At 44.7% G+C, this 18,210-nt stretch overlaps 1 protein-coding gene and 1 non-coding gene across 2 annotated transcripts in view; both read right to left on the minus strand.

Annotated features, from left to right (window-relative positions):
• The window catches only part of LOC135886051 (cytosolic phospholipase A2 gamma-like), a 979,292-nt gene that overhangs the window by 514,308 nt on the left and 446,774 nt on the right, over positions 1 to 18,210 (minus strand).
• Positions 10,047 to 10,119, minus strand: TRNAT-UGU (transfer RNA threonine (anticodon UGU)). Its single transcript has one exon. It is a non-coding gene; the product is annotated as a tRNA-Thr (tRNA).

Below are 18,210 nucleotides of genomic sequence, written 5' to 3' on the forward strand. Positions count from 1 at the left end.
CACTTTGATCTATGATTCAGCTGTGACTTCTTCAACTTTGAGCTGCAATTCAAGACCTCAGGCTAATCTAATAATTGAAACTGATACCAGCGAAGAAACTGAGTCAGTCGGGTGTCAGGAAAGTGGCTGCGAAAGCAGGGAAACACACTGTTTGGGCCTCATGATAAATTCAGTGCAGGATCTCAAACAAGGGACATGCGTATGGAGCAGATGGGTGAAAGAGAAATAAAGAATCTTAATATTTACAGGCTATAGCATTCAATGAAGGCTCAAGAGAGTTGTGAGGAGGAGTGAGGGATTTGAAATCAAAAGTGGACGAACGTGAAAGACAGTGGGAAAAAATCATAAAAGAATTCACCAGAACTATAAAAATTACTGATCTTAAGTTTTATCAGAGGGACCCTTTTTGGGTCTTTAATGAAATTGGTTGATTGAAATAAATTAGCCTCTTGGTTATAAATGTTCACCTTCAAATGTTCACTCTCAATGCTGTTTGATTCACCACCTCTCAGCATCAGGGATATTTTAACACATTGACCTGAAATAAATAATACAGCCAAACTCACCTGAGGACTGCGTGGGAATGAGAGAAACCATGAGGCGGTAGTACTTGTCCTCTGGAGTTCTGGTGGCACAGATGAGAGAGTATCTATCTATCTATCTATCTATTTCTTCCGATATTTAAGGAAATTGCCTGTTTTTTATGCTGATCAGCCAAATCCTTTTTGGCATAGGAGGAATTGGGTAGAACTGAATCTAAGTTATATCCAGACCTTCTTTCTCTTTCCTCGACTGAGCACAAAGAGATGGCCTTTATCTGACTTCAAATTTCTAATGAGTTCTGGGAGGAGGGTGTTTACCTTTGGGACCTGTTCCCTGAAGTCTGTGTTTACATCACATTCCTTTGCCATCACATAAAGTTTATCCTATGTTTAGTATGTTCGCAGGTGTGGGTGGGGGCCAGGGTCAGGGAGTCTGATTGCTGGGAGCGTCTGCTAAATTTTAAAAAGATTTAGAACTGGTGTTCAATCCAGGAGTCTGGATTATCACCAGTGTACTATGGAGTTGCTCCATGTTTTCAGAAAGGGAAATTCATGGATACTCATCCCCCCAACACCTGTTTACTTCCACAAGCATTTTGATGGGATGGCAAATGACTGCAGTGGAAAGTGCAAATGAATGGGAAATGTAGGGGAATCACAGTCATGTTTTATTATGGAAAGGACACATCTGACATGCTTATCACCTCCCTGCCCAAACTCCCCATCCCTGACCCCCAGATTTCCCCCAACACAAGTAGACCCCTTAATTACACTTTAGTGCTGCAATTTGGACACATCTCACCATATTGTTTCCTGCTGTCCATTTCCTCTATTGGGTGTACTTTACTTTTTAGTAGGATCAAATCTCCTTTCGTTGCCTGCAGCCCCTTTCCCCTAAACCCACCCATGGTCATTTTCCAGGTTGATTGTCCTTGGGTTTTTCAAAGGGGTCTAAGGGTGTTAGGTACCCAGTCCCATTGAACATCAATAGGAGTTTGGCACCTAACTTCATTAGGCTCTTTTTAAAAATCCCACAATGGAGTTGATGCATTTTCTAAAGAACCTAAGGAAGCCCATGTGATGACCCTCGGCTTGAACCCAGGCCTGGGAGTCCCCACACAGCTGCCACCCAATGCCTACTGAAATCTGGCGGGCTGAGAAGCTACTAACACTATAATCCCAGCCAAGACGCCACACACAGGAGCTCTGATTGGAAGATCGACCAGCTCAACCGATTGGTCCAACTACACCACAGGCTCTCTGCCGGGTTCTGTGGCCCCCTGGGTGTCCACAAGCAGATTTCAGGGAGCCCACCAAGGACCAGGCTTCAGATCTGGGTGGAGGGGCTCGGGCTTCAGCCTGTATCCAGCATAAGGCATTGTTGAGAGAATGAAAACTCCACAGCTAAGCAGATGAGGAACACTTGGCCAAAAAAAAAAAAAAAGTCAATTTTTGCACATGGTTTTGACAGGAAACTTCTAAATGAAATGAAAGAACAGTTCTATTTCATTTTGCTTTAATTGCCATTTTTACATTTAAAAAAAAAATAACAAATGTTGAATTACATAGGGGAGGCTAATTCAGGGGAGATAGTTCAGTTGGTTGAGCATTGGCCTGCTAAACCTAGGGTAGTGAATTCAATCCTTGACGGGGCAATTTAGGGATCTAGGACAACCCCCTGCTCAAAGCAGGACCAATTCCCACCTAACTCATCCCAGCCAGGGCTTTGTCAAGCCTGACCTTAAAAACCTCTAAGGAAGGAGGTTCCATCACCTCCCTAGGTAACCCATTCCAGTGCTTCACCACCCTCCTAGTGAAAAAGTTTTTCCTAATATCCAACCTAAACCTCCACCACTGCAACTTGAGACAATTACTCCTTGTTCTGTCATCTGGTACCACTGAGAATAGTCTAGATCCATCCCATTTGGAACTCCCTTTCAGGTAGATGAAGACTGCTATCAAATCCCCCCTCATTCTACTCTTCTTCAGACTAAACAATCCCAGTTCCCTTAGCCTCTCCTCATATGTCATGTGCTCCAGTCCCCTAAACATTTTTGTTGCCCTCCGCTGGACTCTTTCCAATTTTTCCACATCCTTCTTGTAGTGTGGGGCCCAAAACTGGACACAGTACTCCAGATGAGGCCTTACCAATGTCGAATAGAGGGGAACGATCACGTCCCTCAATCTGCTGGCAATGCCCCTACTTATACAGCCCAAAATGCATTATCCTCCTTGGCAACAAGAGCACACTGTCGACTCATATCCAGCTTCTCGTCCACTGTAACCCCTAGGTCCTTTTCTGCAGAACTGCTGCCTAGACATTTGGTTCCTAGTCTGTAGCAGTGCATGGGATTCTTCCATCCTAAGTGCAGAACTCTGCACTTGTCCTTGTTGAACCTCATCAGATTTCTTTTGGCCCAATCCTCTAATTTGTCTAGGTCCCTCTGTATCCTATCTCTACCCTCCAGCGTATCTACCAATCCTCCGAGTTTAGTATCATCTGCCAACTTGCTGAGAGTGCAGTCCACGCCATCCTCCAGATCATTAATGAAGATATTGAACAAAATTGGCCCCAGGACCGACCCTTGGGGCACTCCACTTGATACCGGCTGCCAACTAGACATGGAGCCATTGATCACTACCCATTGAGCCTGACGATCTAGCCAGCTTTCTATCCACCTTATAGTCCATTCATCCAGCCTATACTTCTTTAACTTGCCGGCAAGAATACTGTGGGAGACCGTATCAAAAGCTTTGCTAAAGTCAAGGAATAACACATCCACTGCTTTCCCCTCATCCACAGACCCAGTTATCTCCTCATAGAAGGCAATTAGGTTAGTCAGGCATGACTTGCCTTGGTGAATCCATACTGACTGTTCCTGATCACTTTCCTCTCCTCTAAGTGATTCAGAATTGATTCCTTGAGGACCTGCTCCATGGTTTTTCCAGGGACTGAGGTGAGACTGACTGGCCTGTAGTTCCCTTTTTTAAAGATGGACACTACATTGGCCTTTTTCCAGTCATCTGGGACCTCCCCCAATCACCATGAGTTTTCAAAGATAATGGCCAATGGCTCTGCAATCACATCCGCCAACTCCTTTAGCACCCTCGGATGCAGCACATCCAGCCTCATGGATTTGTGCTCATCCGGCTTTTCTAAATAGTCCTGAACCACTTCTTTCTCCACAGAAGGCTGGTCCCCTCCTCCGCATGCTGTGCTGCCCAGTGCAGCAGTCTGGAGCTGACCTTGTTCGTGAAGACAGAGGCAAAAAAAAAAAACATTGAGTACATTAGCTTTTTCCACATCCTCTGTCACTAGGTTGCCTCCCCCATTCAGTAAGGGGCCCACACTTTCCTTGACTTTCTTCTTGTTGCTAACATACCTGAAGAAACCCTTCTTGTTACTCTTAACATCTCTTGCTAGCTGCAACTCCAAGTGTGATTTGGCCTTCCTGATTTCACTCCTGCATGCCTGCGCAATATTTTTATACTCCTCCCTGGTCATTTGTCCAATCTTCCACTTCTTGTAAGCTTCTTCTTTGTGTTTAAGATCAGCAAGGATTTCACTATTAAGCCAAGCTGGTCGCCTGCCATATTTACTATTCTTTCTACACATCGGGATGTTTTTTTCCTGCAACCTCAGTAAGGATTCTTTAAAATACAGCCAGCTCTCCCGGACTCCTTTCCCCCTCATGTTATTCTCCCAGGGGATCCTGCCCATCAGGTCCCTGAGGGAGTCAAAGTCTGCTTTTCTGAAGTCCAGGGTCCGTATTCTGCTGCTCTCCTTTCTTCCTTGTGTCAGGATCCTAACAAAGAAGATTAATGGGTGGCTTGATTACAGTCTATAAGTATATACATGGGAACAAATATTTAATAATGGGCTCTTCAATCTAGCACAGAAAGGTCTAACACACTCCAATGGCTGGAAGTTGAACCTGTACAATTTCAGACTGGAAATAAATGTTTAACAGTGAGGGTAATTAAACCTTGTGACAATTTACCAAGGTTTATAGTGGAGTCTCCACCACTGACAATTTTAAATTAGGATTAAATTTAATTTTAGGGTGTTTTCCTAAAAGATCTGCTCTAGGAATTATTTGGGGGCAGTTCTCTGGCCTATGTTATCCAGGAGGTCAGACTAGATGATCACAATGGTCCCTTCTAGTCTCTGAATCTATGAATTTCAGCTAGCTAGTGGACCTGGATTTAGTGGATCTAGATGGGTGGAAAATTATGGTGACCCAGTGGCAATTTAGGCCTATAGTTTGTTGAGAGCAGTCTTACAAACCATGTCCAGGAATTGCTCACTAAAGAGAGAGATTTTAAAAGGATCCTATAAAAATAGTACATATTTATTCTTCCTGTACCTGGTTCTGGTCCATTGAAGTCTATTGCAGCTTACCATTGGCTTTATTGGAGGCAGAATCTAGCCCCCTGTAATATCTCTCAGTAGTTTAAGTCCCTGTACTGCTGTGCATTTGCAGTTAAGTGACTAGGTATAGTTATTTATCTGAAGGATTTTAGCACCTGTTTTAAACGAAAATCATATCACCATGCAACCTGAAACATGGAACCGCCAAAGGTACCACCATAATATGTGTGGTGTAGGGGGCATTTCCCAGTCTGAACCTGATCTTGGTGTGGATTTCAGCTGCAGCCATGTGAGTAACTGATTTTCTGGTTCACTGGCCAAACTGAAAACATGGGCGGGGGGAAGGTGAAGGAGGATGGTTCAGGTCAATCTGAAACAATGTTTTTATTTATTTTTTCAGGAAACCGATTAACATTTTCATTTTGGGTCACATTTTATTTCATGCATGAAGTTTTAAAACTTTTTAAAATAAAATTTAAGTAAAGCTTGAAGCAAAAATCAAAACATTTCATTTCAAAAATGTCAAAATGTAATCTTTTGATTTTATATTTATACTTTATTTTATTTTCCAGAAAACCTGCAGGTACTGGTGAATTGTCTTTTCTCAAACATTCCCCCCAAGTTAGATCTAATTTCATGGCTGTTTCCTGGATCCAAAATGCGGCTGGTTTAAAAAAAAAATCAGACTGGAAAATCCATGCTGTCCAAATCCTTATCTAGGTACAGATCTGAATTTTGTGACTGGCCCAATTTTTTCTAGGACTAGGTTCTGATCCCTTTACTCACAAAGAGTGCCACCTCAACAACAGCATGCAAGTAGAATGATCAGAGTGATGTTTGACAAATGCCATGATCATTGTAATTTTCTGCATTTGTCACTTAATTATAGTTCAGCACTTCAACTGGTGGAAAGCAGTGTAGCGTGATGAACTTTGATAGAATGACACCATCTTACTTCAGCTAGGAATGTATCTAGATATTTACCCACATCTCATTTACCTATTTTATGTATTAACTGCCCCAAAACTTCCTTAACACAGAAGTAACATTGCCCAGGGCTTACTCATGTCCTTCCAGAATGATGAAAGTGGCTAAACTTAACCCTTTGAAAACCAGGTAATGCAGAGTAAAGGTAATGCAAACTGAAACTGCTGAAAAATTGGAAAAACAAAATTAAGGCATGTAGTCCCAGGTATGGGCCAAAAAAAAGTTGGAAGTGTTACGGAATCCCCAGGCGATGATTTGGAACTGCTCCCCACAAAGCCAGTCAGGACTTTGGGGAGCCTCCTCTCCCTTGGAGCAGACTGTCTTCAGGGCAAGAAGCTCACACGGCTTCAGCTTCCTGGGTCTGACCTTGGAGCATTCAGCATATGCCCCTCCATGTGCTTCCCACAGCAAGTCCACCCAGGCGGGGTCCTGGGGAAGCCAGAGGGTCCTGCACGCACCCCCACTTTGCAGTCAGACGTGACTCTTAGCCAGCAGGTAAAACAGAGGTTTATTAGATGACAGGAACACGGTCTAAAACAGAGCTTGTAGGTACAGAGAACGGGACCCCTCAGCCAGGTCCATTCTGGGACCCAGCGAGCCAGACAACCCCGTCTGCACTCACTTTCCATCCCCAGCCAGCCCAAACTGAAACCCCCTCCAGCCCCTCCTCTCTGGCCTTTGTCTCTTTCCCAGGCCAGGAGGTCAGCTGATCTCTTTGTTCTCCCACACCTTTAGCATCCCCTTGCAGGGGGGAAGGGCCCCAGCCATTAGTTGCCAGGAGACAGCGTGTCGGACAGAAACTGAGGCACCCACACAGTATTCAGAGGAAACATTAAGAACAGTCCCACTTTGTCACAGGAAGAATCAGAAAAAAAATCAATGACATTATTTATTAGGGGGTAATTATCTCAAGAACCCCTTGTTTAAGTGACCTCACATTTGGATCACTAAGCCTACACTGGCCATTCATGAAGCAAAGCAATTTTCAAGACAATCCGAGTAAGCATGCAGGTGTGTCCACTTTAAGTCTACCACAGCTACCATGCTACTATAGTATACTAGATCCTACATTTTCAGTCTGGTTTCAGGTGCCTTGTTGTTTTGGGTGCCCAACTTCAGGCATGTTTTCAGAAAGTTCTTAATGGCCATCATCAAAACCAGGACCATTTAATGGGTCTCAACCAGTACAGCCAGAAATTAAGGCACTGAAAATTACTCCTCAGGTTTGAAAAGGTCTATCATTTATTGCTCAATCTCTGTTATAGTGGTGCAAGGAGGCATGCTAGAGGAGAAGAGGTCTAGAGCCATGGGAGTTTTTTAATGGAATGAAGAGACACAGGACAATGAGTGAAGAGGTAGGAAGGTAGGGTTATGTACTCTTGAAACTTAATCCTTGCTCCTCAGGAATGTTTTTCTCAGGGCCTCTTTCACGTCCTTGTTCCTCAGTGTGTATATTATCGGATTCAGCAGTGGGGTTATCACAGAGTAAAAAAAAGACACCACTTTACTGACATCAGATTCATACTTCACTGCAGAGTTGACGTACATGAAAATGAGGGTCCCAAAATAGATGGTGACCCCCGAGAGGTGCGAGGCTCAGGTGGAAAATGTCTTCTTGTGGATGATGGCTGACGACATCCTCGGTATGGTGGCTATGATTTGGAAGTAAGAGGCCATGGTGAAGAGGACGGCAGACATGATAATGACAGTGCCGAAGGCATAGCCTACTGCCTGGGTGGTGTAGGTGTTGGTGCACGAGAGCTTAAAGAGCTGATCGTCATCACAGAAGAAATGGTTCATCGTGCTGGAGGTGCAGAAGGAAATCCTGGCTAGCATGAAGGATGGGAAAGTGGGGCAGGCAAACCCCATAAGCCAACATGCCATGGCCAAGTACTGGCAAATCTTAGGGTTGCAGATGGTGGAGTAAGACAGTGGGTTGCAGATGGCCAAGTATCTATCATAAGCCATGACTGTCAGGAGGAACAGCTCAATGCCAGCAAAGGAGAAGAAGAACTAATACTGGGCAATGCAGCTGGAGGCAGAGATAGTCCTCCTATCTGCTAAGAAGTTGGCCAACAGCTTGGGCACTGTGACGGTGGTGTATCAGACCTTCACCAGTGGGAGGCTGCAGATGAAGAAGGACATGGCGGTGTGGAGGCAGGAATCCGTCAGGACGATGACGATGATGAGCAGGTTACCCATGGTTGAGAAGATGTAAATGATTCGGAACAGCACGAAGAGCAAGACTTGGAACTGCGGCAGGCTGGTGAACTTCAGGAAGATGAACTCAGTGACCAGTGTCCGGTTCTACCTCTCCACGGGACTGGCTGGATCAGGGGTGGCCAACCTGTGTCTCTGGAGCCACATGTGGCTCTTCAAAAGTTAATATGTGGCTCCTTGTATAGGCACCGACTCTGGGGCTGAGCTACAGGTGCCAACTTTCCAATGTGCTGGGGGGTGCTCACTGCTCAACCCCTGCCACAGGCCCTGCCCCCACTCCACCCCTCCCCTGAGCCTTCAGTGCCCTTGCACCTCCTCCTCCCCTCCCCAGAGCCCCCTGCATGCCACAAAACAGCTGATCGGGAGGTGCAGGGAGGGAGGGGGAGGTGCTGAATGGCGTGGCTGCCGGTGGGTGGGAGGCACTGGGAGTCGGGGGGGGGGGGGAGCTGATGGGGGGCTGCTGATGTATTACTGTGGCTCTTTGGCAATGTACATTGGTAAATTCTGGCTCCTTCTCAGGCTCAGGTTGGCCACCCCTGGGCTAGATAAACGTTTATTAATAATTCTGTAAATAAACAGGCATATCAGCTACTCCATAACCAAGTGGCCAAATCATATGAGTTATATCAGGGATGATTTAACTGTTAGGAATATCTACTAGCTGGCTGGCTAGCTAATCAATATCTTTCATTAAAAACCCTTTTTGATGAAAAATGGCTTTTTCATCAAAATGAAATTTCTTTGGGAAACGCCTATTTTTTACTAAATTTTCCAGATATTAATGAAAAAATTAAAAACTTGTAACTGGAAAAAAATGTTCTCAGGTATTCTTTCTTTCTTTCTTTCTTTCTTTCTTTCTTTCTTTCTTTCTGAAAAAAATATTTTGAGGAAATGAACGCTTTGCTGGTTTCCATCAAAGTTTTCCACAGTAACTAAACTATTTCTTGACCAGTTCCATAATCTCTATCTCTCACTGTCCTTAAATTTCATCCTTAAATTTCTAATGTCTTTACTATGGGTTAAATTATACCATCACCTTGAAGTAGAATTCTCCACTTAAGTTGAGTTCTACTGAAAATCTGATAGTATGGAATTCACCTAGAAGTGTAAGAAGAAACAGTCATAGGCAGTATGCAAACTTTCTCAGAATAAAGCTCTTCAGAGATCAGATGAGTGACTGAAATAAACTAACACTTTCATTCCCAGAATCCTGGCCATCAAGGAATTTGAAAATGCTATCCTTTGTTATAGAAATTGTTTATAGAGCCGATGTTAACATTGATTGGGAAACTGTTCTATACTGTAAAAAGCTGCATCCTACCAGACACCCAGAGGGGGGCATGGATCAGCGTTCATGTCACACTCCCTGTCAGTACCTGGCCTGGGGAAGCTAATAATCCAACCAGTGGACCAAATTTGGGGATGAATCCTGGCCTCATGCCACCTGAGGCATGTTATGCATATGCTAAGAAGAAGACACCCAGACTGTAAGTTGTCTCAGGCATGGGAGCTGGATTCTCAAAGGGATTTAGACACCTAATAGCCACTTTTACTGAAATTCACAAAAGACCCACTCTGAAACCCCTGAACACTGTAGGCACCCAAACGCATAGCACCTAACTTTCCACTGTAAAATCTCCCTATATTTCTGCCTGTAGTCATGTGCCTGCTTGAACTCCATACAAACTGACCAGGAGGGAGAGGACTTTCCTGGTGACCTTTAGCCCAGAGGTTAGTGAGCTCACCTGCACATAGGAGATGCCTGGTTGAAGTCCCACCTCTGCCTAAGGAGGAGAAGGGATTTGAAGAGGGATGTGGCATCTCTCAGTTAACAACATCCATAGTGGGTCAGACCAAAAGTCCATCTAGCCCAGTGTCCTGTCTTCTGACAGTAGCCAATGCTAGGTGCCCCAAAATAAGAAACAAGGCCCCAGGGAGATTTGAACTCACAACCACTAGTTTACAAGACCAGTGCTTTAACCCCTGAGCTATGGAGCCAATTTTATAACTGTGTCAGGGATTTGAGAATCCAATTTCTGTTGGGGGATTTGACAAGCCTTAGTTTTCCAAAAATCAAATCAGTCCCTCTTTCTGGGGTATATCTGGAGTCAATGGGATTCATTCTCATCTCATGCACTCTGGTGTAAATCAGGAGTGATTGTATTGGAGTCATCTGGGCTTATTCCTTTCTCTCTGACCCCAGTGGAAATCAGGAGAACTCCATTGGAGTGAATGGAGCTGATTCTCTTCTCATTCACCCTGGTGTAAATCAGGAGTGACACCTAAGGCTGGTCGAAGTATTTTAACAAACACTTTTTCATCAAAAATAGTTTTATAGATTTTTTTTTAAAAAAGGTTGAATATTACAGCATTTTTAAGAGAAAAAAATTAAAACAACATAAAACAAGGTTTTTTTGTTTTTGTTTTTTAAGCCTGCCAAAAGAAAGTGTTTTTGAAAACAGAATAATATGAGGGCTTTAATTTTTGGTTTTCAGAATTTTGTTTTGTTTTTTCACTCTCTCCTCCTCTTTTCCACTCAAAATGTAGGAAAATAAAAAAGGGAGACAAAGTGTATGTCAGGAGGAGTTGATTTTTTTTACCATTTTCCATACATTTTTTTTTTTTTTTGCTTTTCTTGTTTTTTTCTCTTTTACCAAGGAGAGAAATCTCTGCGGGGAAATCTGAAACAGAGATATATGTTTGTTTGCTTTTCAAAACAGAAACAAACGAAAAAATTAAAATTGTAATTTGAAATAAAAAATATTCATCTCATACCATTTTTCTTGGTGGGGGTATAAAATAAAATTTTTTGCAAACAATTAATTGTTTGTAATCTTTGGTGGACATAAAATAAGATTATTCAACCAGCTTGAATAACTCCATTGGAGTCAGTGGAGTTTCACGTGTGTAAAATAAGCATAAGTGTGAAGATTAGGGTTAGAAGGGATGTTCACAGTGACATTTATGGACCCCCTACACACACCCTGGGAGCAGTGTGCTGCTGGATGCATAGAAACAGAAGCCTGGAGAAAGATCTGCTTTGTCTTAAGCAATGATCTTGTTCAATTAGCTTCTCCCCACACCACTAGCCCTATGCTGGAGATGGATTAGAAGTTACCAGCCAGTACACACATCCTTTCTTGAAGGGTTCCTTTACACTGCAATTGAGGGTGCCATTTTGCAGCTCCAGTAGGCATCCCAGAGTTAGCGTTCATTTAGCTACCACTCTAAAAATACCAGCACAGATCTGGTGGCATAAGCTTCAATATGGGCTAGTAACATGAGTGTGTACAAGGAGGGGTACTGAAGGTGGCCCTCAGGAGTTCCTAATTCAACCCCTGGTATGACACCTGAAATGGCATTTATCACCCAAGGGGGGATTTGAACTGCTGTGGTCTTCAGGTGCTCGGTAGAGATTCCTCTGCTAAGAGAAAACGTGTAAGCCCCTCAGCAGTCTACTTTACCTGCCCCCCCATGTGTCTAGTCTACAGAGGCTGAGAAAGAGTTATATGTTCTGGCTAGGAGCTAGTGGCTCATTAGCTCAAGGTGTAATGACTCAGGTGTTCCTCTGGGGAAGTCTCAAATTCCCTCTCTGCTGGTGGGCAAGAGGGGACTGAGTTACAGAGTGCCGGGAGCCTAGAGACGGGGGTAATTAGACAATCAGGCTGGCTGAGATAAGGATCTAATTGTCCCATCAGTACAAGGCTGATAAAAAGGCAGGAAGTCCCAAAAGGGAGGAGATAGAGGGGACCAGGGCTAGCTGAGCTCAATTACATGGAGGCCTCAAGGGAGGAGGCTTCAGTTCCCCTCTGGCCCTAAGGGAGAGGGCCTGTGGGTGCTGTAGATAGATTGTTGCATGGTGGTTGTGGAAATGGTGGAGGGAACTTAAAATCACAGGGTACAGTGAAGGCACAACTAGTGGAGTCTGTGCAGTTTCTGCAGGGAAGAAGGCGGGAGAGAAGCCATGCTTCGTGACAGGCTGACCCATCAACAATACGGCTTTGCATGGTCCCATATGGAGAGATGCTGTGGTGACCTGATCCATTTATGTCCCCTGTGACACTGCACCCGACATTTGTCATAGTAATATTATTAAGATATGATCATGGCATAATTATGATGCATTTTGTACAAGATAAGTCATGTGAGGTGTCATTGGAAAAGTTATGAATTGTTGAATATGATTATCCTATTTCTATGCATGTATCATTTTTGTATCTGAAGTTATAAATACTGACTATGTATTTGTACTTCAAATGTACTTACAAATTTGTAATGCCCACTAGACAAGATGCTTTCAGTCTAGACAGCTGGCTGGCAAGGGCCTGTTCAGGGCAATGAGCCATTAGAGAAAACAATAGGCCTTAGGAGAAGCTTATCTCCCACCTGGTGAACCTTCCTGAGAACACTCCAGACAGCCTGTAAGTGTAATGGCTGCTATTACTCTACAAGGACATGTGTCCAGGCCACATGACTCTGGACTCCATCTTGGGATATCAGTATTTTTCTACAAACCGGTCTGGGGACCAAGTTTTGAAGCAAAGGGTTCTCATCGTATGCAAAAGCTATATAAGGCAGGGAGTGACATCGTCTATTGTTCTTCACTCCCCACACAGCAGCACTCCTGAAAACACCTGAGGAACAAAGACTGAACTGGGGGACGTGCTGGACCCAGGCTAAAGGGATTTCTAGCCTGTGTATGAAACACCTGGGGATTCCAAGCTGTAAAGCAAGTGCAGATTGCCGCTCAAGAATCTACAAGTCTGCCTGTACCATCAGTTAGGGTGAGACTCTGCTAATTCATATCCAATCTATCTAGTATATTACGCTCAGTTTGCATTTTTGTTTATTTACTAGGTAATCTGCTTTGAGCTGTTTGCTATCACTTATAATCACTTAAAATCCATCTTTTGTGGTTAATACATTTATTTTATGTTTTAATCTAAACCAGTGAGTTTGGAGTGAAGTGTGTGGGAATCTTGGCTCAGAGGGGCTGTTGCATTTTCTTTCTACATTGAGGGGGAGCCGAACTGGATAATAAATTCATACTGGTCAGAGTTTGGATCAAGGCAGGATGGTACAGCTCTGGGGTCCTAGACCAGGAAGCTGGTGGTTACCTTGGCTACCTCTCTCTATTGTTGGTTCATATGCAGTGGCTGGTCAGAGACCCTGCATATAACTGCAGCTGGGTGTATTCCTACCTGTGCGAATGCTGGTGGAAGTATAAGACCGGGAGCATGTCTGCAGCTTGTCACAGCAGCACAGTGTGAAAGGGAGCCCAAGCTGGTGAGTCAGGGGGCTCAGTGGTACCCCAGGTCCAGGTGGCACACCGGGGGGAACCCGTCACATCTCCCTTCCCAGATGACCTGATATACAACATAGCTAGGAGACCATACAAATCTACGCGTGTTGTGAGCAGATAATCTAACAGCCTTCGACAGCACAGCATCCATTCCTGCCAAACGCCCATGGGGAAGAGTAGCCATAACCCTAAATAGAAAACTAAGAGTGTCAAGGAAGTTTTCTCACCCGAGAACCTCAAAGAGACACCCCCAAACACTGCAATAAAATGTACATGGTGCAACCAAGAGATGGTTAAAGCTACCTAGGAAATAAATGGCAGATGGGGAAGATTAACTTGGGAACAGATTGCCATGGAGAGAACAAAGTCAATGGGGCTACACTGATTTTCTCTCTCTGAGGATCAGAATCTTGGTACCCGTGTATAAATCAAATCAAATCATGTCTTTCCTAGAACTTTACTTAAGACTGCAAAATGTAGGAGGCTAAAAGTTTTGATTATTTATTGAGTGAAAATAAATGTGACACATGAGAAACTGCAGGGAACCTGGGGATTATCTCAGCCATTAACCTCAGCTATTATTCTGGAATAAATTGTGCATCTTTCAATGAGATAAAGGGAGCCTCTTAATCCCTTAGCAAGGGTATATCAGGGCTTTGTGAATGTTAGTTGTACCATCAGTGAAGTCCCTTCAGTGATTTGTTCATTCAGGGTAATGCTCATTCCATGTCCTGTAACAATGGATTTGTAAGACAGAAGATGCTTTTACTTATATGATTCCCAAAGCTACAGGTCGGGGTGAAAACTTCACATCAGCAGCGATCCTCATATGGAGTCCAGGTGAGTTTCAGTCTTTTAAATCAGCTCTACTCTTTTCCTTTTTCAAAGACATTTTACTAATGAGCGATTGGAGTTCCACACCAGTGTGGGTTTCTTTCCTGGCTCTTCCATTGGTCTGATATGGCACCATACCTGCTCTGTACCTCACAGTCCCCATTTGTAAATTGGGGGATGGTGATATTTATCCTGTTTGCTCAGGTACCCGGAGGTCCACTGATGAAAAGTGCTAGCTCAGAGATAGGGTTGATGAAGATCATCGTCAATTTGCACATGAGAGAATCAAGTCATATAAAACTCCCATCTCCAATGACCCAAGTAGATCTGGTTTTTAAAATACCTAACCCCCCAAACTTTGTCTTCACTGCCAATAGATAGATAGATAGGTATTTTGAGATGGATGTCTCTATTTAAAAACCTAGTGGAGACAAGTCACAGGTAGATTTTATCATTCTGTAGCTAGTCAAAGTCAACCCTTTTCTCCTCCACCTGTACTGCCAACTGGTGTTGACCTCTACTAACTATGCCAAAGTACGGTGTAAAATGTAAATCAGGAGTAACTCTGTCAGTATCAATAATGTTACACTGGTTTGGGGAATTTTTCCCAAATTGTCCACAGTGCCTGGAGAAGCCGATATGAAAATAACAAGGAGGCCTGTATTCACAGCTTCTTCCCTGTGCTTGGCATTCTCCTTCAGCTCCTAGATAGACATGACCCAACCTTGCTGTCTCATGTTCTCTCTGAGCACCAAGCTTGTTCACTGCAGCTCCAGACTCTCAGTCCTGGATTACCTGGACATCTCCCAACCATCTCCCCGCAATTCCTAGTTTAAAGCTCTCTTAATCAGTTGTACCAGCCTCCATCCTAGAAGTTTATTTCCCTCCCTACTCAGGTGAAGTCCATCCCGAGAGAACAGTCCTCTGTCCATGAATGCCTCCCAGTGGCCATACATCACAAAGCCCTCCTTATAGCACCACTGCCTGAGCCATCTGTTGATCATCATAATCTTGTCACTCCTTTGTTGCCCTTCTATAGGAACAAGCAGAATCCCACTGAAGATCACCTGAGCCTCGATTTCCTTAAGCATCTTCCCCAGCCTGGCATAGTCTCCCTTGATATGTTCCAGCGAAAATCTAGCCGTATCATTCGTTCCCACATGAAGGACAATCAGTGGATTCTTTTCCGCTCCCGTTAGGATCCTCTTCAGCCTCAGGTCCACGTCCCGTATCTTTGCACCCAGCAGACAGCACACCCTTCTGTTCTCTGGATCAGCCCTGGTTACAGGCCTGTCTATTCCTCTCAGTAAGGAGTCCCCAATCACATAGACCTGCCTTTTCCTGGTGATTGTGTGATTCTCCGGTTTATCCCCTGTTCCCTCTGGCTGCAAGTCCTCTTCATTCCTATTCTCCCTTGCAATCCTCCGCAACCCATCCCGTATCCTCCTGGGGCTCATATTTGGTGTTGTTATGTCCATTGACTCTTCCCCTCTTCTTACAGGACTAGCTGCTCTTCTCTTCTTCCTTGCCCTCTCACCTTCAGCGGCCACCTGCTGTGCCCCTTCTTCATTTTCCAACTCCACAAACCTGTTCCTGAGCTCTATTTCTCCTTCACTAGCCTGTCTTTTCCTCTTCCTGGTTCTCTTAGTCACATGCTTCCACTTTCCTCACCCAGCAGTCTCCCCTCAGAGTTCTTTGGTCCTGCTTCCATCTGCAAGTCTGAGCTTTTCCATTCAGATTCCTCATGCCTTTGCTCCATAATCCACTCGAACCCCCTTCTAAACTCAACCAGAGTTTCCACCTGCATCTCCAATCCTCGGATCTTTTCTTCCATCAGTTCTATCAGGCGGCACTTCATGCAGACAAAATTCTTTTCAGGTACGCCCTCCAGGATCATGTACATACCGCAACTTCCATATCCAGTCATATTCATTGTGTCTTCCACTGCTCGGGTCACTACCACTGCTGCCTCTGTATCTCTCATAGGTTTCCCACCTAAATCCTGTAAATCTGGGAAACACAAACCAAACCACACCACCACCACCCACAGAAAAACAAACCCCCAACAAGCACCAAAACACTGCTAGAACACTGCACACTCCCTTCACTAGCCTCTATGATCCTCTGCCTGCCTCTCTTGGTCTTCCCCCCAAACTCCTCCAACAGAACTCTCACTCAAACTCCCCTATTTACAGCTCTGTTTGCTGGCTCCTGTGCCGCTGCAGCTGTCTATGCCGCTGCTTGACTGGTGGGCTACCTTTATAGGGCCCCTAGTCAGAGAAGCCCCGCCCCCTAATCAGGGCTCATCTTCTCTCCCAGCACACTGCCCCTACCAGCCTCCACACATACAAATACATTTTAGTCCAGAACAGTATTAGCTCCCAGTTCCTAATTCTTGTCACTAGGATGTATTTTCTCCCTGAGACAATAATGGACTCCAACGGCATGTCTACACTGCATGGTAAACCCAGGTCTGTGGGATCTGGGCTGGTGGACTCCGTGTTCCCAAGCCCACACTTAAGCATCCACATGGCATTGTAATCCTGGGTTGACCTGGGTCTCACAGCCACGATAATGCATCTATACTGCACTGCCCAGACCTTCTGATTTGGGTCTGCAGCCTGAGCTGCGTCCACACTGCAAAATGACAGGGATTGGACCCACATTGCAGTGGGACTCAGGCACAGACCCACCCCCCTACCAGGGTCTGCAGGCCTGAGTCCTGAGGGCTTGCTGACCCAAATCAAAGTGAGTTGTGTGTGGATGGTATGGGAGACTTGGGCTTAACCCTGAATCCAAGCCTGGGGTAGCTATGCAGTGTACACTTACTCCTAATACCTAGAACACATTTATCTGTCTATGGCAGATTCCTATATAACCTTCGTCATGGTATTATCTGAGCACCTCACAGTCTTCAATATCTTTGTCTTCACCACACTTCTGTGGGATAGGGAGTTACTGTTATACCTGATACACAGTAAGAGATGAAGGGCCAGACTTTTAAAGGTAATCAGAGAAGTTTAGGCCTAATGTTGCAGATAGTGAGATTTTCAAAAGTGCCTGGTGATCAGATTTTTAAAGATATTTAGGTGCCCAGGTGCTTTTAAAAATCCCACTATTTCCTAGATTGTTAAATCTCATTGCTTTCAAATGAAGCTTTAGAAAACGCAACCAGGCTCCTACCCTCAACTTCAGGCACCAAAATACCTTTCAAAATCTGACTGCACATCACATGGGGGTCATATGGTAGAGCTGGGAATGGCCTTTAGGTCTCCCAAACATCAAGCTAGCTCTGTAATGCCCCAACCATCCTTCCTGCCTTACAACACCACCTACAAATTCACTCTATATTATGAGCACTTTGTGAGCTGGGACTGGATAGAGCGGGTTGGGTCAGATTTCCATCTTTGGCCTCCCTGTCCTGCAAAGCAAACTCCCGTTGAGTCTGCATTCCACTTAAGATATTACATGTTGGTCCAAGTACATTTATGCACATAGGGCCCCATCAGTTGCATAAGTAGTGGTGGAATGTAGTAGGTTTTTACAAATTCTGTTCTGTGCCAGGCTGCAGAAGGGATCTCAGGTGGCAGCCAGGGGTGTGGCAAGGGTGGAGGTAGAGTCAAATGGTAGTCTGGTCCTTTCTCACCCACCCACCGCAAAGTGCATGTGTGAAACCTGAGGAGAATGAAGATGAAAGTCTGGGAGACAGGCTTCCAGCCTCCATATTGATCTTTAAAGACACTAGCTCATGCCTTAATATTCAGGCTGGGTACTGCTGAGTCCTTTCCAACTCAAAGGTTGTTGTCACAGTTCAGGGCAAATGTGCCTGTGTTCCCCCTCCATAGTCCCTTGTGGGCACCCCCTCTAGGCTTCTGGCTGTTACCTTTCTTGGGCAGAGATCCAGATTTCTATCCCTCTTGACAAGGGATTTTTCCAGGCTGCATAGTTCCCTG

This window comes from Emys orbicularis, chromosome 12, assembly GCF_028017835.1.
Source record: "Emys orbicularis isolate rEmyOrb1 chromosome 12, rEmyOrb1.hap1, whole genome shotgun sequence".
Lineage (NCBI taxonomy): Eukaryota > Metazoa > Chordata > Testudines > Emydidae > Emys > Emys orbicularis.